This window comes from Equus quagga, chromosome 8 (assembly GCF_021613505.1).
Source record: "Equus quagga isolate Etosha38 chromosome 8, UCLA_HA_Equagga_1.0, whole genome shotgun sequence".
NCBI classification, from domain to species: domain Eukaryota; kingdom Metazoa; phylum Chordata; class Mammalia; order Perissodactyla; family Equidae; genus Equus; species Equus quagga.
In genome coordinates this window covers 85132392-85153458 of record NC_060274.1, presented here as the reverse complement: position 1 = coordinate 85153458, position 21067 = coordinate 85132392, and the positions used below count along the sequence as shown (strand labels likewise).

The following is a 21067-nucleotide window of genomic DNA, read 5'->3' as shown; positions in this document are numbered from 1 at the left end:
TCAGGTCGCAGACGTGGCGCCAGCCTTGGGGCGTCTGATTGGAGAAGGGCTGTGCCGCGCTGCTCACCCATCCGACTCCTTCTCGAAGAAGAAACCTGGAGACCGGAGGCCAGGAGACAGAGGTGGGCTCTGGAAGATAAATGTTGCCGCAGCTCTCCCTCTGCTTCTACCCTGGTTCCCCCCCCCCCCACCTTCCTCTGTGGGTCCCCACCATGGCTACTCAGATCTGGGGACCCCAAGTTTTGTAACTCACATGAGCGGTTTCCTACCTAGGCAAAATGTTGCAAAGTTTCTGGCGCTCTTAGTTGAAAGGCTGTAATACTGAGTTCTCTGTGTGCCAGCCAGGCGCGGTTCCGTGGATTCACTCATTTATTCCTCACAGCTACCCCAGGAGGTGGGTACTACTATCATGCTCACTTGACAGGCAAGGAGATCCTAGCCCTGAAAGGGTAAACGGTTCCCCAAGGGTGCGTGACTGGTACGTGGCAGAGCCGGATTTGAACCCAGGAGGTCTGGCTTCAGCTCCCGCGGTCTTAACCAGCACGTTATACCGCAGCCTGACGGTCTTGGGCTCTTAACATGATTAAGTGAAGATGTGAATTTCCTTCCCTGGGGTCTGGAGGTCCCTTGGACAGCCACCCCACCCGGGGAGTGCAAACCCAGCCCCGAGCCGCTGCAGGAAGTGGACGAGCGAATTGCTTCAAGGTTCAGGAAGCTTTAGCTCCTGGTCACCTATCGGTGCTTTTTTGTTGGTTGGACAGAAAGGTATGGACAGAAGACATTTTCACTAAAGAAGGTAGAGGTGCAGGCTGCTTCATCTTCCAGGATACTCTTCTTTCTCCAAGAACTATTTTGACTTAAGCTGATGTTTAAACTCCTCTGGAGAACTGAGTATGGAGCAACTGATGTCTGAGCATCTGAGGACTTTCTGAAGTATAAAAGTAGTCACAGACATGATGCCCAGCTCAAATAACTTACCATATAGAATTAGTAGAAAGAAATTTTTATGAAGTATTTCAATGCATGTGCTACGATAAAAATATTAATACTTTATATCGTTATCTTCTTAGCGTTCTTGGATTTTAAAATGGTATGCACAGCAATGTGTATTTGAAAGTGATGCATTTTCCATGTATTTATTTGGATTCATTTTAGAGAGTAAACGTTCTGTGATAGCACCAGGACTGAAAAAAGACAGGCTACTCACTATGAGGATGGGACAAGCCATCGTAGCGTCAGCCCATTACAGGTGAAGATGCACAACTAAGGAGGAAGGCCCTTGTCAGAGGCATCATCCCCGCTAGGAAGTTGTGGAGCTGGTTGCTACATTGTTTGTTGATCCAATACGTGAAAGAATGAAGACATTTAGGAAAAGAAAATTAATGCTGCCGAATAGCTCCTCATCATGCGTGATTTAACAAGGGGACATCATTTTGTTAATAAGTGAACACCTACTAATTGCTGAAATTAAAAAAATGCATACCTTCCATGCCTCTCATTTATATCTAACAACGGAATATTTCTATGTTTCATTGACTTAGTGATAACACCTTACAAATAACCCTTGCATGCAGTGAAAATGTTTAAATGGAGACAGCAAAGCTAAGGAGCAATTAGGCAGAAGGGACTAGGGAGGTGGAGAATGGGTGAGGATTCCAGACGGAGGGAATAGCACGTGCAAAACTTTGAGATGTGAAGGCAGTTGGGGTTCTGAGGGCCAAAGAGAAGGCCAGTGAGCTGAGCACACAGAGTGAGCTGAAACACTGCAGGAGATGAGGCTGGAAAGGTGCTGTGGACAGATCATTCAGGACCTTGTCAGTCATGGTAGGATTTTTAACATAATCCATTGAAGAGGGAGTGATGTGATAAGATTTGCCTTCAAAGTATCGCTGTAGCTATAAGGAGTGGATGGTAGAGGGGACGACGCCGGGCTGCAGGGAAACCTGTTAGGGAGTGTTGAAGCAGTTGAAGTGGGATATTTTGATGGCTTGCAGTAGAGTGGTGGCAGTGGGGGAGGTGAAGGGAATTAGGTGTATGCAAAAGAGATTTCGGAGGTAGAACAGACACTGTTTCATTTAACTCATACAAAAGAAGAGCCTGGGTTTAAGTAGAGGCTTAAAAGGGAGATACTTTCACAGCCTTCTTTGCAACTAGGCGTACCCATGTGATCCAGTTCTTGTTTATGAGGCCATAGGAAAGACTTCTGGAAATCTGGATAAAGGGGAGAGCCTTCTGAGAGAAGAACATCTTTTGCTACAGCCTTGATTCTTACATGTAAGCAATGTGAGGCTGTGATGGCTGATATTCCAGCAGCCATCTTGCAACAGTCAGGCAGCAGGCGTGGGAATAAAAACCACTAAGCTAAGGATGGAGGTGTGGGAGTGTGAGACGTGTTTGGGTCCTTAATGGTACTGATGAGCCCCTGAAAGAACCCTGGAACCACCTACCTCCAGACTTTGAGTTCGATGAGATAATACACATTCCTGTGATTTAACCACAGATTTAAACACAACTTTCTGTTACTTGCAGCTAAACACATTCCTCTTTGCTATGGTCTATTATAGTTACAGAAAAAAATGATATTGTTCAAAAGGGGAAAAGGTAGTGTTGTCACTTTTTTCTGACCAATCTGAAAAGTTCTTCATGGGGGAAGGAGGCTTTAGTGAAATGTTTAAGTGATCGGCAAGTTTTTAGAGGCAGGGAATGCATCTGTAAAATAAGCCATTTTCATTGAAAAGGCTTGAATTTAAGGGAATGAGTAGGTAAAGATATGTCACAGTGCATGGAGGAGCAAGTTCCAAAGGTGAGGATCATCAGATTATCTGAGACATCCTAGTAATTTGACTTTTAAAGACAGAGTTTTAAATCAAAACAATTAAGACATTTTCCTCCATTGTTTGAATCTAGAACTGTTTTAGTCTACAAAATTTTTATAACCACCCCCATGCAAAAAAAACCCAAAAACCAAAAACCTCACACAAGAAGGTTAGTGTTAGATATAACTGTGTTCTGTAACTGTCGATCTAGGAATCCTGCTGGTTGGTGCTGTAAGGAGGACTTGGCTGGACCTACACTTCTGTGTTGGTGAGCTGGACATCGTACAGTGTAGATGCATTTAAAGTTGATTTATCTGTCCAGTGGATAGCAGATGAATTTTAATGTTACAGAGTTTAAATATGCTCATACTGGGCAATGCTTACATTTCTTAATAATATTTTATCTTGTCATTGTTTATTTTTCAAAAATGTGTTGATGGTTTGAGTAAGAACACGTTACGTCTTTTGCTTTTTTATATTAAACTGCTTCTTTCTCAGCTGAAGGTTAAACCTGGCATTTGCAATCCCAGCAAACCTGGCATTGCATCGGATGCTGGGAAATTGATTATCTTCCTCTAGAGCATTTATAGCGAGAACTGGGCAAAGGAAAGCACACTATGAGAAAATTTAAGAAATATAGCTAATCAAAATGAGGAAAATAGAGGGGGTGCCCCGTGGCCTAGTGGTTAAGTTCAGTGCACTCTGCTTCAGCAGCCTGGGTTCAGTTCCCAGGTGCAGACCTACACCACTCGTCAGTGGCTATGCTGTGGTGGCGTCCCACATACAAAATAGAGTAAGATTGGCACAGATGTTAGCTCAGGGCGAATCTTTGTCAGCAAAAAGAAAAAAAGAAAAAAAAAAGAGGAAAATAGAGGTCGTTTATGTTCTTTTCTCCCAAGGATGACCCTGGTGAATGTTGGAGTGTTTGTTGTTGTTTTTTCTTTTTTAAAGATTGGCACCTGAGCTAACATTAACATCTGTTGCCAATCTTCTTTTCTTCTTCTTCTCCCCAAAGCCCCCCAGGACATAGTTGTATATTATAGCTGTAGGTCCTTCTGGTTGTGTGTTTTATTCTTTTTGCCCCCTATCTTCATGCTTTACTCCTTTCATACTTTTGCTTCCCTCCATCCCTCCCTTCCTTCATTCCCTTCTTTTATGGATTCTTCCATCCTTTGAGAATTACACGTGTATCTCTCTTGGCCTTTTCCTTCATAATCCCCAATGGACTGGTGTTTAATGTTTCTTCTCTCCTTTCTGTGTATTCACCTCTGTGTTGTTGGATTTAGTTTATAAACTTTTAGAGAGAGTGCCCTGAAGTGGGAATCCACTTTTTATAGCATCTCATCCTGTACCCTGTCAGGTTAACACAAATAATAGTCACAAAACGTTCCTGATCATTTCTGTCCACTTGACCTAAGCAAACCTGGTTTGTACAGTGCAGCCTCCCTGAAATTCCATCAACAGCAGCTCTCTCTTCCAACTCCCCACTCCTACTCCCTTTGTGGATCTTCTTTCTTGATATTCTTGGATATTATTGTATGCCCTTCATTTTCCTTAAGAAATTGTAGTAAGGAAAATTTAAGGCCTCAGACAAAAGTCACTTGCTCTAGAAAGGATTTTCAAGAGCTTGGGGCACTACCAGACAGAATCACTTTACACTAAGTTCATGACTTGAGAGTTTTTGGACAATGAAAACAAGAGATTTATGTGAGCCCATAGTCACACCCTCTGGGGACAAGTCCCTTTGTTATTTCCCTCCCTACCTCTCGGATCTTTTCTGTTCCTAAGTAACTTGATTGTCCATGTAGACCAGTGGGGAAGGCAGGAGTATAGTTTACTTGTGGGCTGCCCAAACCCTGAGGGCATGGCCCTTTGGGGCCTACACTTAACATTACAGGGAAGGCTCTCCTGTTAATTGCTCTTCTTTGGGTGAACCCTATGCCCTGTCCCTTTTTCTCCAGGAGGCTATCAACACTGAAGTTGTTTGGTACCCAACTGTTTTCAGCAGGAGAATTCATCCAAATAACCTAGCTTGCCACTGACAGGAATGAGTGTGTTTTAATTATTGTGAATTGTTTGCTTGGTGTTTGTCCCCATGACTAGACTATAATTTTCTTGTTTATTTGTTTATTGTCTGACTCCCTCACCAGAAAATGAGTTCTATCTTATTTAACGATCATTTGCATAATGTTTCCTATATCCCAGGCACAGTTCCAATTGCTTTATAAATATTAACTCATTTAATCCCCTAAAAGCTCTGTGAAATAGGCACTATTATTATTATGGATGAGGTCACCGAGACACTAAGACCTTAAGTTACCTGCCCAAGGTCACACAGCTGGTAGGTATCAGAGCCAGCATTTCACTCCAGGAAACTGGCTTTAGAGCCCAGGGACCCAATGAATCACTGTGCTGTGTGTCTCTCCATGAACAGTAGGCCATGTCGCTAATGAACCTTTAGGACTTGGCCTGCTGCCTGGCAACGATCGTTCTTCATATTGTTAAATGAGTGACCACTGGATGCATAAACGTGAATACTTTGTTGCTTATAATATGACTGACTTGTAAAAAGAAATGTAATAAGGTGCAATGGCATAAAATTTCAGTTGGTCCTTACATGTAAGAATAGCCTGAGGTTCTTTAATTTTGAGATGTGACCAGTAGGTGGACCAAATTATCTGATAAATTTTTGTTTTTGTTGTTACAAAATTGGAAGAACACTGTTGTGTTGCAATATCCTTCGGAGGAGGCGGAGTTAGGTGGTGAGATACAAGTAGGGCAGAATAACGCAACACCAGAGGATGGCAGCTGAGATTTTATTAAATATTACACTTAGGAAATAAATGAATGATCTAGAAGACATAACACTTTGGTACAAGTCTCCATGGCATATCCTGACTCTCTCAGGAAACAGAGATAATTTAACTTTATTGTTAGGAAATCATTGATGTAAATAAAAGTCATGTGTTACCATCCAAGGTAATGTTCTCTGGCTGGTCACCTGGTTCCAGGTCAGGGCTGGGCTAAACTAGCTCCTTAAAAGGTGACCTGCTATCTGCAGTTGTTAATTTCCCTTTTCCAGGGGTTGATTGGGTTATGCTTCATTTGCCAGGTTGTTTTCTCCTCTGTGGTTCATCGATGTGTCAGCTCATTACGTCACATGTGTACAGGTGGAAGGTGGATATCTGATGGAAGGGTAACACGATGCAGGAAGTGAATCTTTTCGTTTCCTCACCTGCACCAAGGCCAATGTCAAACTTGCATAGTTAGAACTCCATAAGAAATAGCTGCTTTCGCAAGTCACAGGCCATCAGGGAAGGTGCACTAAAGTTTCGGGGCTCAGCTCTGCTTAGTGCCAACACAGGTGAGTGTCACACTCTACATGCTCACTTAGTGGACATTCAGGTTTATCCATGTGGTGTAATTTCATTTACATACTGGGAGAAACTGCTTTGGCTGCAGTTTACCTTTTACCATAATGGCAAATTTAAATTTCTTGCTACGGGCTTTTCACTTTGCTGTGGGTTTATCCAAAAGTGGATAGTGTGTTTCCCACTTTTTAAAAGGCAGAACAACCCTGAGAGATAGAACTACAAGTCCTGTGGTTTTGCCTTAGAAAGTTGAGGCAGTTTGCTCAAGGTCACAGGACCCAGAAGAGGTGGACTTATTTTGATTCTGTTTGAGTTACTCTGTCCCTAATACAATGTTCTTCTAATATTGCTATTTGAATCTCATTTTGCCTGTTAGTTAATCATTAGATAAATAAACCTTTGTTGGTATCAAGGCAATTATATCAAAAGACACAGTCATACTTTAACAATTCTAATTAGGTCCTTGTCTTCTAAGTTTCCCACTTAGAACAATGTTCAATCATATGTGGTTGCTTAAATATTAAAGCCCCGTGGAATCACAGAGCTCTCAAAGCTCAAATTAATGCTGGGAATTGTAATTATATACATTTCTTATGAAAAGACTTGATGATTGGTTTGAATTACTTAGCTGTGTGGCTTTGGGAAAATTACTTAATATCTTTAGGCTCTGGTTTCCTTAAATGTAAAGTGAGTATAACAGTATTTACTTCTCTGGGTGGTTGCCAGCGTTAAAGTAGACAATACGTTTTTTAAAGTCCCCAGCACAGTGCCTGACACATAATAGGCATCCGTAAATGTTGGTTTCTCCTTGAGTCATTTCTTTCATCAGCTGTGTGGGAAAATGATATGAACAAACTCTACAAATCAATCACTTCCAAGCGTTGTTTGAAAGTAATGGTAGAGTCTTAAAGATGACCATCATTATTGTTGGTTGGGGCTAGATACCACCCCCGACCCTCCACCACAAGAACATCATGTTACAATTTACTGGGGAGTATTTAATATACAACAATTTGCTATGAATCTAACTGTTTTCAGGAATGCACTTAATGAATAAATCAAATCAAGCAGAAGTTTTCTGTACGTGATTCCAGAATGTTCTTTATCCTTTCAGCACCCAAATTATATTACCTGTAGTTAAATGAGGAAGTGTGCTCAGTCAAGCTTGAAAGCAATGTTACCAGAAAAGGATTAACAAATCATAAGACAAAGTCCTTAGAAGTAAGGTCACTACCAGACTATGGCTAGGGCACAAGCCAAGGACTATATTTCATAAGTGTGGCTCCATTAGTTCCTGGAATCTTAATATATAACCCGCATCACTGAATCTTACCCGATGGAGGCAAAGAACGAGAGCATCATGGCTCTGCTATTTCAGACAACATGGCACCATTGCTTTTTCCCCCCAAATTAGTTTTTTATTTTATTAAAGTAATGTATGCACATAGTTTAAAAGTCAAATGTTATTACAGGGCTTATAGCCAATTACAGGGGTTTCTTGCTTCATTTCTTCCCTCAGTCCTCTCCCCAACCACTTTCAACAATTTTGGCTTTTTATTCCCAGCATTTACACATCACCATAATTCTAAATAATATGTATATTATGCTCTCTTTTGGTTTATCAATATCAGACATTCTATATTAATCTTCTATTATAGTATTTGCAGATTTAATTATCTTATTCCAGCGTGTCTTCTGCTCCTCCGCCCCCATGTTCCCCCAGCATCATATTATAGCTTTTGTTTAATTGACTATTCCGTGTTTATATTATTATGCCTATGTAAATATTGCTCAGACTAGGCATTGTAGTATACAGATGACTACGTTTGCTTCTTACTTTTTGTCTTTTCCTTAATAATGGCCTTTTTTCCCTCTTTCAATTGACTTGCCTTTTTTCCTAGTTCTAATTTCTTCTACATCTTCCAATGGCTTCTTGGTACACTTTTCTACAAGTTAGATCGTATCAATAATATGTGTTCCATTTTGTTTTTCCTAAAAATATCACTCCTGGACACCTCCTTCTCCTTCAATATGGTCTGATCTCTCTCTGGTCTGCCGCGCAGCTGCCTCCTAGGAATGCCTTGAGTTGGATTCCCTGTTTCCTGGATGTTGAGTCTCCCCATCTTGGTAGACTGGCTTGTTTTGGGGGAGCACATTGTCAGATGGTGCAGCAGCAGAAGGCATGGTGGTGGCAGTCCTCAATGTGGTTGTGTCTTTAGCCACACAGTTCCAGTCTGGACTGTTTTTCCTCCATGCCCAGCACACAGCTATCGTCCTGGGATGTCCTTTCACCCTTATTCTGGAAAGTCCCTCCCCACCCCCCGCCCCGACACTTGGATATCCAAAGGCACAAAATGAACCTTCACTTAAACATCACACAATATATAAAACTGTGAACTATAAAACCTCTAGAATAAAATATATAATAAAACATCTTCCGGACCTAGGACTAGGCAAAGAGTTCTTAGACATGGCTAAAAGCACAATCCATAAAAAAATTAAGTTGGACTTCATCAAAACTAAAAACAGCCCTTTTGCTCTGAAGAAGCCTCTGGTAAGAGGAGGTAAAGACAAGCTACAGACCAGGATAAAATATTTGCAAACCACATATCTGATAAAGGCCTTCTACCCAGAATATATAAAGAACCCTCAAAATTCAACAGTAAAAAAAAATCCATTTATAAAATGGGCAAAGACATGAGCAGATGTTTCACTAAAGTGGAGATCCAGATAAGAAATAAGCAGATGAAAAGATGTTCAACATCATTAACCATTAGCAAAATGCGAATCAGAACCACAGTGAGATATCAATATGCACTTATCATAAAGGCTAAAATAGAAAATAACGAGAACACCAAATGTGAGTGAGGATGTGAAGAAACTGGATCATTTACATAGTAACGGTGCACTGCTCTTAAAAAACTAAACACAAAAATACGACCCAGAAATTGCACTCCTGGACATTTATCCCAGAGAAGTGAAAACAGACATCACACACAGACCTGTGGATGAGTGTTCATAGGAGTTTTATTCATAATAGCCCCAAATTGGAAACAACATAGATGTCCTTCAACGGGTGAATGGTAGGGCTGGCCCGATGGCACAGCGGTTAAGTGCTCAAGATCTGATTCGGTGGCCTGGGGTTCGCAGGTTTGGATCCCGGGTGCGGACATGGCACCGAGTGGCAAGCCATGCTGTAGCAGGTGTCCCACATATAAAGTAGAGGAAGATGGGCATGGATGTTAGCTCAGGGCCAGTCTTCCTCGGGAAAAAAAAAAAATGGGTGAATGGTAAAATGAACTGTGGTCACTCCACACCATGGAATACTTCTCAGCAATAAAAAAGGAATAAACTCTTGATGCATGCAACGACTTAGATGAATCTCTGGAAAATTATGCTGAGTGAAAAGAGCGAACCCCCAACAGTTGCAGACTGTTTGACTCCATTTATATAACATTCTCAAAATGACCAAGTTAGTGATCTGGAGAACGGATATTTGTAGGGGACAGGCATAGGGAGTGGGACAGAAGTGGGGCCTAAATACAAAGAGGCAGGAGTTCTTTTGCCGTGATAGATTATATCTTGATTTTTGTGGTACGTGGTACAAATCTGTACATGGGATAACATCGCATAGAACAAAGACACACAGATACACACACACACACGAATGTGGGTTTAGAAACTTATGGAAACTGAATAAGGTCTGTAGACTTGTAAACTGGTCAACTTCCTGGTTTTGGTAATGTACTAGAGTTACGTAAGATGTCACCACTGGGGAAGCAGGTGAATGGTACGCTGAACTCTGTACTTCTTTCTCAACTTACAATTATTTCAAAATAAAAAGTTTAGAAAACCTCAATGCCTAGAGGAATGAAAAACAGGACTGTCGGCTGATGGCTCCAGGGCTCTTTCTCTCTCCTTCAGTGGGAGGGACGACTCTGTCTGAACTCGACTTCTCACTGGACCAGGAGCCTCCAAGAATTCCAACGCCAGGGCAAGCTGGAACATGAATCTAAAATTTTTGCTCCTCTGAGCCTAGGCCATTCTCACTTTTTTCCTATAAAAAGGAGTCCTGCAGCCCAACCCCAGTGAGGTGTCCATCTGAATCTCTGCACAAGATGCCTCTCCACTGGGCACTCAAGGAAAAGAACTCTGTTCCTGCTAATCCTCACTGGGGTTTCCAGGTGAGGTGTGTTGATGTGTGCCCAAGCCCTTGATCAGAAGACCCAGTGGCAGAAAGGGAGGGAGCCATGCACATAAATGGAGGAAGAGCATTCCAGGCAGAAGGAAGAGCCGTTGCCAACACTCCCAAAGCAAGAGTGTGCCTAGCCAGGTTGAGGAACAACAGAAGGGCAAGAACGAGTCTGAAATGCAGTGAGTCTGGATGACAGTAATAGGAGAGGAGATCAGAGAACTTATGGAGGTCCAGAGAAGTCATGTATGTCAGCCTCATGCACCACTCTAAAGACTGGCTTTTATCATGAGTGAGATGGGAAATCAGCAGAGGGTTTTAGGCAATGCAGTGACAAGGTCTGGCTTATATTTTAACAGGATCATTCTGCTTGCTGGGTTGAGAGAGACTCTTGGGGGTAGAATCAGGTTGTGGGGAGGCCAGGGCAGAAGCAAGGAGCGGCCTCAGGAGGCTGTTAACAGGTTTTCACTGAGAGACAATAGTGACTTGGACCAGGGTGGTAGCAGTGGAGATGGTGAAAGTTACTCCTTCATGTTGCATGAACTAGAAGCACTGAGTAGTGTTTTAAAAGAACAATTATAGGGTAATAACCCGCATATTCCTTCATTGCTCAATGTTGAGAACAATTTCCAAGTCAATAAATATTCTTTTTAATGATTGAATAGTATCCACTATGTAGCAATACCACGAGTGATGTAAGAAATCCACTACTGATAGGCATTATATTATTTTTCCGTTTTTCTGAGGTAGTGAATTGTGGAACAAATTGAGTGATTTGAGAGGCTTTGGCGAGAGATACTAATCTATCAGGTGAATCTGCACTTCTGTTCATTTCCTGCAGCTAGGTAGTCTATTTTAAACTACCTAAATATTTATTTGTAAAACCTACATTTTTTTCTGATTGTCAAAGAAATACATCCTTATTAAAAAAATATATGTTACAAGATTTTAAATGAGACTTTTCTTGTTGTCACCAAGTTTCAGCCGAGGCCTCAGAGACTGAGAACAATAGGCGACAGCCAAACTCTGCAGAGAATGCTAAGAGAGCATGAAACATATTTTGATTCTTAGCTTCCCACCCACCTTAGGGTATATAAGGGGAAGTAGAGGAGTGAGAAAGGAGCTTGATAGGATTTCTTTTGAGAGAGAGGATTTTTGGAGTAGTGTGACAATGCTCTGTGATGAAGGGAAGTCCAAGTTGGGAGAGTTTCGGAGAACCCTTCTGAGAACTTGCTGTGTGTCCCCTGGAGTTTGGGGACTCTCAGAAAGTTGCCTGACTCATGCTCAGAAGAGTCCAAAGGTAAAAGGCTCGCTGATGCTGGTAGGATGAGTAGAGCAGGCTATGAGCTGCTCACCACCAATGGCGTTGCAGAGGTACATGCATTACTGTGGCCAAGCGGAACCCCGGGAAGGCTCAGGTGAGAAAGGGACCCAAGCCAGCTTGGATGATTCAAGCAGAGACAGATTTGGGGGTGTAAGCGTGTGTCCTTTGGAAGCCAGGGCTGTGAAAGGAGTTTCATGAAGCCTGTAGGAGGCAGCAGGGCTGTGTGAGGGAATCACTGAGAGATCTCCACTGGAACAACCAGATAGAAGGAACCTGGTTCCCTCATGAGGACAGAGCTGCCATATTATTATTATTATTCTTATTTTTTAAAAATTGGCACCTGAGCTAACATCTGTTGCCAATCTTTTCTTCTTCTTCTTCTCCTTCTTCTTCTCCCCAAAGCCCCCCAGTACATAGTTGTATATTCGAGCTGCAGGTCCTTCTAGTTGTGCTATGTGGGACGTGGCCTCAGCATGGCCTGATGAGCAGTGCTAGGTCCGTGCCCAGGATCCAAACTGGCGAAACCCTGGGCCACCGAAGCAGAGCACACGAGCTGCCATATTATACCCACACCTCCCACCTGGAAATTTAGATCAGAGAGAAATGAATTCTATCTTATTTAATCCACTGTAATTTGGGGTCTCTGCCACTTGCAGCTGAAACTAATACTAACTACTTTACTATTATTATTCAAACTCTCTGAGAGAAAAGAAAAATAGAGAAAGTTATGCAACTCCACTTATGAGACAAAAAACTAAAATAGGGACTATTCAGGCAAAGACAATTACAGATCAATTTCATATATGAAGCTTGATGTAAAATTCTAAAAAATAAAAGAAAGAGAAAGAGAGCTACATGTACAATTCTTTAAAGCATCGTATTAAAAAGCATACAGCGTATGACCAGGTAAAAAGCTTTCTAGGTGTATAAGGGTGGTTTACATTAAGAATCTATTTATGTAATATACCATGTTAACAATGTAAAGGAGAAAATGTGATCTAAAGATCTTCTCAAGAGATTTCAGAAAAAGGCATTTAACAAAACAGCACCCATGTATGACTTTGTAAAAAATGAGGACTAGAAGAGATTTCTTGCCATAATCAAGTGTGTTCATGCACAGTAGTGGGTCTTGTTCCTTGGTGCATAGCAGAAGCACCTGAGAAATTTGATAAAAATACAAAGATCCAGGCCCTTTCCTTTTTCAAGAAGCCTGGGTATCTGTGTTCTTCTTAGTTCTGTAGGTGACTCTGATATACACCAAGTTTGAGAATCACTGGTGTAGAAATCACAAGAAACATCACATTTAATGGTGAAATGTTAAACATCTTCTCACTGAAGTCAGAAACAAGGAGAGGATGACTGTTATCTTAGCTATTTATTCTATATTTCTTAGAAGTCCTAGCCACTGCAGTAAGATAAGAAACAGAAATAAAAGTTATGAGAAATTGGAAAGGAAGCGACAAAATTGTCCATATTGCAGACAATATGATTTTACAGAAAGTCCAAGATGATATTTAGACAAACTATTAGAACTAATAAGAGGTTCAGCAAGGTTATTGGATATTAGATTAATATTAATATATATTTATATATATTAATATATAGTAAATCAGCAGGATTCCTAATGTCTGTAATAATCCATTAGGAAGTATATTAGAAATAAAGAATCCATTTACAATAGCAACAGAAAGTATAAAGAATCTGGGAGGAAATATTATAAGAGATGGGCATATACTTCATGTGAGAAATTGCAAAGCATTATTGATGGGTACAAAAAAAGACTCAAATAAAAGAACTCTACCATATTGTGAAGGCACATATCTATTCTCTGCAAAAATATAAATCAAATGCCATTTTTTAAATTAACTTTTTTTTGTTTTCCTCCCCAAAGCCCTAGTACATAGTTATATACTCTAGTTGCATGTGCTTCTGGTTTCTTCTCTGTGAACCGCCACCACAGCATGGCTACTGACAGACGAGTAATGTGGTTCTGAGACCAGGAATGGAACCCAGGCTGCTGAAGTGGAGTGTGCTGAACTTTAACCTCCAGGCCATCAGGGCTGGCTCTCGAACGCCATTCTCATTAAAATCCTAACAGATTTTATTTGGGTGGTGGGATGGGGAATACTAGACTGGGTGGTCCTAGAATTCATATGAGAGAGCTAGTGACTACACTATTGAAGAGCATAGCTTTATTCAATAAATGTCACTAAGATACTTTGTTATTCACATAAGAAAAAAAACATACCCTAATGTGCTTCCAGACAGAAATGTGAAAAATATAACTTGGATACTTTTACAAAAAATATAGAGAATATCTTTATGACTTGGAGGTTAGCATGAATTTTGTAAATGAGTTACATAAAGCACAAACCATAAAGGAAAAGATTGATTATACTGGGAGAAGATATATACAATGCCGTGACTGATAAAGGAATAGTTTGGAATTTATAAAGAACTCTAATAAATCCATAGATGTAGAGAAAGAATTCGGTAGAGAAATGGTAAAGGTTATGAATGGCCAATTCATGGAAGGGACAATTAAATGGCCATGACATCAAAAAAGATGCTCAACTTCAATGGTAACTAAGGAAATGCAAATTAAAACAAAAAGATAGGTCAGTCAATGGGTTAGCAAAAGCGTTTGCTTGGTAATGCCAAGTGTCGACAAGCGCACAGAGGAAGGGGAACTCTCAAACACTGCTGATGAGAGTGTAAATTGGCACACTCACAGTGGGAAACATCTAGCAAAGCTGATGGCGTGCATTGTGATAAGGCAATGCCACTTCTAGCATATGCAGACTTTAATTAAAATGTTCATGGAAATGCTGTGTTCAATAGAAAAAAGGAAACAATCTAAATATGTACCACTTGCAGAAGTGCTAAATAAAATATTCTAGAACAATTAAAATGGATGAAGTAGATCTATGTATCAATACGAACACATTTCAAAAACATCACACGGAGGAGGAAAAAATAAGTTATAGAATGATAATGTAGAGTATGGCATCATTTATATAAAACATGGTATATATTGAACATATGTAGTAACAGCATAAAGTGCCGAGGAATGGAGAAGAAGAAAGGAGAATGGGATCAAGGCCTTTAACTTATTTGGAATTTTTAAATTGTTTTGATGCAATGCAAGTTTGGCAGATGTGAAGATTTTAAAGAGCTGAGTGGTGGAGTCGTGGGCCTGTTCATCGGGGACCTTGGCGTGGGCAATAGATCGCATGCCAGCTGGTTTAAGCAGACGGGATCTGTTACAGGGTGCTGTGTAGCTTACCGGATCTTAGGGATCACTTGGATTTGTTGACAGCACTCAGAGCCAGAGTGGATGTGATCGCTGAGGGAGAAAGTAGGATGAGAAGCTGCATTGGAGGGCATGCCAAGGGACTTGGACAGTTACAGAAGGAGAAGAGGCAGAGGAGCCTGAGCAGAGGATGAGGGAAAGGGTGGTGTCACAGCAGCCAAGAAAGAGGGGTTTGGGAAGAAGGGAGTGGTCAACTGTGCTGGCAACTGAGAAGCCAAGTGAGCAGACACCTGGAGCCGCAGGGCGGTTGGTGCGGCTCGGGGAAGAGTATTCTCTGGGAGCTGGAGCACCAAGGCTGGACTGAGTGGTGTGAGGGCATGTGACAGCACCTCCACACCTGCTCCCACGCCATCTGGCCCCAGCAATAAACTCATGAGGTTGGTGGGTCGAGCAGGCAGGCAGGCATTAATTTTCACATTTCAAAGGGGAGAAACCTGAGACTCAGAAATGTTCAAAGCCTTGATCTGTGACCCAGCCAGGGCTCGTGGCTCTAAACCTTGTGCTCTTGAAGGGCTAGCGTGCTGCCTTTCCACCGCACCACAGCAGGGACAGCTGTGGCTTCAAAAACTCCCGGGGCTGTAAACTCTTAACATTCCTGCAGCTCTCTAATATGCTAGGTAGCAATAAGGGATGATGCCTTATAACCGCGAAGAAAGGACATCAATGGTCCAAGAATTCTCATAAAAGTTTCCCCAAGCTGTTGAGTTTTTAGACAAGCATTTGCATGCTTACTCTGTGCCCCAAATACTATCCTGAGTGTTGTACATAGATTATCTCGAGTGCCACAATAACTTCATGGAATAGGTACTGATATTAGTTTGTTATGATGATGAGGAAACCGAGCATTTAGAAGTAAAGTCACTTTCCCTAAATTACATGATCAGAAAGTGATAGAGCCACGATTTAAACAAGGGGGTTGTCGAGACCCGGCACCTGACTTCCTCATGTCCACGTTGCACTAGATCCCAGCCACATACAGCTACCACTTTCTGTGTAAACTGCAATTGAGCGAGAGACTTAAATCTTCAGATTCTCCAAACTGAATTATTTTGAGGCTTAATCATTCCTACCAGATAGAAGGAGAAAGAATATGGTGAAGATTAGGTCAGTCAAGGATAACCAGTTCTAAGAAAGCTTCAGTAACTGAAGGGTTCAGATATTGGGCAAAGCTGTGAATGGTGGACAAGAGTCAATATGCATTTTCAGATTCTCCTGCTTCTAAAATCATCCCCTCCTCCATCACACCAAAATATTAATAGGACGTTTGAGTATTTGTACAAGGATTATGCCATTCATTTAGAAGAGGTTTGAGTGCCTATTGTGTGCTAGGCACAGTGCCAGTTAGGGGCTTGGGTTCAAGTGGCGAGGAAAGTAGATCAGATTCCTGCCCTCATGAAGCTTACAGTTTAGACAATATTATAGTAGAGAGAGAGCTGGTTCTATGGCTATGGGGGTGAGGCCCATGGGGACGTTGGTCTGTGGGTGTGGAAGGTCCTATGCAGCCTGAGAGTTTGAACAACCTCCCCAATGCTGCAAAGCTGTTGCCGTCGTCTTTGTTAATACATCCTGATTTTCTCCAGGTATCCAAACGCCTTGGAGAGAGTGGATCTATCCCCAGTTTAGGTGAAACCCTGATTGTTCTAAACCAGTACTTCTCAAATTTATCCTGCATTGGAACCACCTGGAGGACTTGTTAAAACCAGATTGCAAGGGCCCAGCCTCAGATTCAATGAGGCAGGTCTGAGAAGCTGCATTTTTAACGAGCCCCCGGTCATGATGCTGCTGGCCAAAGGACCACACTCTGTGAGATGCTGGTCCAAACGAATCAAGGTAATCTCATTCCGTTCGCTCTTCACTGGTTTAGCTGTAAGCTTGCGATGCAATTCTGCCCAATGAGTTGTGAGGGAACATCTGTGGGGGGAAAGATTTCCTGATTGTTAAACAGGACACACAGGAAGAGAAAGATATGTCCTGCTTGTCCTTGCAGCTACCTCCTTAAAACCAAGTGAGTCAAAGCCTGAGGGAAATGCCAAAAAGCTGAGGATGGTGGAGGAGAAAGAAAGATAGCACCAACCTTTGAGATTCCCTACATCTTCTTGTTGAGATAATTAATGTCCTTATTCTCTAAGCTCTTTGCATCAGTTTTATGTTATGTGCAGGAGGCATTTTCCTGGCTGATGAATCACTGTTTCTTACAGGTTATTGATTACCTCCTTATTAGTCAGTAATCCATGCTCATATGGGTAATAGGTAGTGTACCAATCTTGCCATTTTAGGTCTGTTCCTGAGGTGGGGAGTTGTCATCTTGACACATTCAAGAGTCACAAACCTATTGGCTCATAAAGACCTCATGGGTTTTAGAAGTGACTCCCTGGAAAAGAACCCCACATCCCTCTCTCTCAAACACATGTGTGTGTGCACACACGTTTATTCCTGACTTAGTCTGTGGCACTGAGGTCCTGGCCTGATGAGGTCTATTTTTGTCTTGCCACAGGTCTTCTCTGCTTAGACTTTGGAGTCGGAACATCTTTCCTCGTGGGCTATTTAACCCGCACTTCTGATTCTTGAAGCCCATGTTGCCCCGGAGAGGCATGCCCTGCTCCAGTCCCCCACCTCCACATCCTCCAAACCTGCCAATTAGTGGTCTAACCTTGCCTTGCCCACCTGGCAGGGCACTGGTTTTGGAAGGAAGGGCGTGTGTACAATAACTAACATTTGGACATTACTCTACAGTTGATACTGAGCTTTCAGTTTTCACATTCAGGATCTCAGTGGAAACTAAACGCACTCTGCTGGGGAGGGGAGAGCAGATACTCTGTTATTATGCCCACTTCCAGCTTAGGGAACGAGAACAAACCAAGATTATACCCATTTTACAGATTAGGACATAGGAAAAACCAGGTATCATGCTTGGTAACTAGAGTGACCAAAAATCTGTTCCAGTAATACCTAATTCTTTAAGAAGATTTTGAAGTACACAATTTTTTTCAAGAAAGTATAAGGTCATAGTTTTTTTGCCAGCAATGAAAAATTTGCTCCCATAGAAGATTTACCATACATACGAGGTTTATAAGCCTCTGAAAGGAGAGCTTTGTCTGTTTTTCTGACTATAGGTTTTGTCTTCTTTCTTTACCCCCATTCGCTTCTTAAGGTTCAGCCTTTCACCATATCATCCCCACTGAAAAGCTTGTTGAGTTATGGGGGACTCCTTAGTCGCCATATCCAAAGGAGACTCATCACCTTGTCACCTTGTGGCAGCATTTGAGCCTGCTGGCTCCCCCATCCCTGAAGTTCTGTCTTCCCCTGCTTTCATCTTACACTCCCGACTCTCAGCCTCCTCCTCTGGTCATTCCTGACTTACTTGCAAAATTCTCTACCTTTGTCTGCTCTTTAGATTTTATTCCTACCCAGATACCTATTATTGGTCCTCTTGACTTTAGCTGTCCATCCAGTCTGACCAGGTCATATCTGCAAGCTCATCCTTCTGTCTTGAGGTCCAAAACCACGTGTCCAACCACCTACCAGGCATTTTTACATGGGTGTGCCAGTAGTACCACACGCATCCCGAAAACTGAAACACGATTTCCTTCTGCTGAACCTGCTCCCCTTCCTATTTTCTCTTATCTTCCTAAATATTCACTTAGTTGTAAAAACCAGAATTGGGGGTATCATTTGTGAGTCTCCCCTCCTTTCAATCCTGGCATCAAATCAGTAAGTCCTGACAACCCCCTTATTCTCTCTCATATCCATTACTCTTCTCCATCCCTCTTGTTGGGAGCCAAGTTCAGGGTGTCGTTGCCTACAACAGCTTCCTGGTCGGCTTCCGTGTCTCTGGTCTTACAACCTATAGACAATCCTTCATGTGTCACCAGACAGATCTTTCTAAGTTTGACTTGTGCTTGGCACACAAGGTTCCTTATTCCCTGGCCCAGGCCTGCTTGTTTAATCTCATTCCCCCTCGTTGTCCTCACACTTCATGTTCTCATTAAACCCAACTCTTCATGGTTCTCTGAACTTCCCATGCTTTCACATGTTTATGGCTGGCACCTCCTAAATTCTCTGCCTGGGGAAGCCAGGGAAAGTCTCAGCAGGCAGTTGAGACCTGCAGGATGAGCAGAGTGTGCCTGGCCAGCACGTGGCAGCCACAGTTCTTGATCTCAAGGAGTTCGTACATCAGCGAGAGACAGACATACACAAAATCGCTGTACTTTGTGATAACTGCTGGATTAGACGTACGTACAAACTGCAGTAGGAAGGCAGTGAAGGAGGTCCTTGAGTATGATAACATCTTTTCAACTTAGAGAAAAAAAAAAATGACACTGGCTCATTTGCATTTATAAAGCATCTAACCAAGCAAACCCCTCCAAAGCACGGGGTCTCACTTGGTGCCTTGCATGTAGCAAAATAAATCTAAGTGGAACAAAGAAATGGATTAGGACACTGTGAAACAAGCCTAAGGACAGGAAAGTCTTTCTGAGCTGCACTCTATGTTTTATTACATTAAAAGAGACCTCATTTGCCCTCTCTGGTTTCTCTTACCCTCCCCTGAATGCTGGTGTTCCAGAGAACTCTGAATCGGCTCTCTCAGGTATTTCTCTGTTCTGTGTCCCTGCTACTCTCATTCAGTCCTGACGTTTCAATTGTTACCTCTGGGGAGTCACTCCCAAATCCACAGTTCCAGCTCGGGCCTGTTAATGCAATTGCTTATGAAATATCTCTGCTTGGAAATTTCACAGGCATCTCTGTTTCATCACATCCAAAATGGGAACTCATCATCTTCTTCACTTTTGCCACCCTTCCTCAAGAACCCTAGCTCATCTTTTTGTGTTCATTTCAGTAAATATTATCCAGTTGTCAAATTAAGCAACCTGGGAGTCATCCTTGATTCTTTAATCTATAACCAAAGTTTTTCAGCTACCTCCTAAATATAATTCAATTCCATTTATCTTTTCCTTGCTACCATCCAATCCAGGCTCCATCACCTCAGTCCTATACGGCAGCAATGAACATCTGCCTCCCCGCATCTGTCCTCACTACCCCTGTCTGCCCACAGATTCTCCGATGGATCCACAGTCAAGTAAGTGATCTTTTGAAAATGTAAACTAGATTGTGTCCTCTGTCCCTTGAAACCAATTAATGCTAAAAGTTCTGGGGTGCCCTGCATTGTATCCTAGAACAGAAAAAGGACATTAGCAGAGAACCTGTGAAATGTGAATAATGTCTGGAGTTTAGTTAATAGTAATGTACGAATGTTAGTCATATACCAATGTTGGTTCCTTAGTTTTGATAAATGTACCGTGGTTACATAAGATGTTAACATCAGGGGAAAGTGAGTGAGGAGAACGCAGGAATTCTCTGTAGTATCTTTGTAACTTTTCTGTAAATATAAAACTATTCCAAAATTAAGTTTTTTTTTTAAAAAAACAAAAACCCAAAAACATTAGTAGTGCCTCTTCCCCTGATGTTACAGTCCAAAATCCTTAACACAACCAGCTTTCCCTCCCAGCTGGACCAAACTTATTATTTAATTCTTCCAGCAAGATAAGCCTCCTTCTTGCCCCCAAGTATTCATAGTGTCCAGCCCATTAATAAATGCTTGATAAATATTGGTTGAAAATTACATTTTTAAAATCAAAAGATTGACTGTACATTTGGGGACTGATAGATCTTGGGAAATTGTAAGCTAACTGAGTTGGGTTTTCAGTAGGAGTCAAGGCAGCCCAGGCTACACCTTACCTGCGCAATACATTTCTTTCCTCTGCTCCCTTTATCTCCTCTCCCTCTGCCTTCCAGGCTGCTATCCCTGAAATTCTGCACCAGCCCCCTCCAAGCTGTGGAGACCAGGTGCCCATTTATGATAATGGGAGAAAGACAAGGGCTCTCCTCCCCTCCTCAGAACTGTCTTCTCCCAGCCACCCTGCCCAGGCCACCTCTCACAACCTACTCGTGGATATTTTAACAGTGAGTTTCTGGAAACAATGCTGCCTCCCTTCAGCTCTAACTCCTAGAGTGATTCCAACGACAGGAATTTCAAGCCAGGTAAGAGGAGCC

The 21067-nt window shown here is 42.1% G+C and overlaps 1 long non-coding RNA gene across 1 annotated transcript; it reads left to right on the top strand.

The window, feature by feature from the left end:
- The first annotated feature begins 7 nt into the window (after positions 1–7).
- Positions 8–20895, top strand: LOC124243501 (uncharacterized). The gene is made up of 3 exons (XR_006889691.1): positions 8–122; positions 19989–20093; positions 20810–20895. It is a non-coding gene; the product is annotated as an uncharacterized LOC124243501 (long non-coding RNA).
- Positions 20896–21067: the final 172 nt, after the last annotated feature.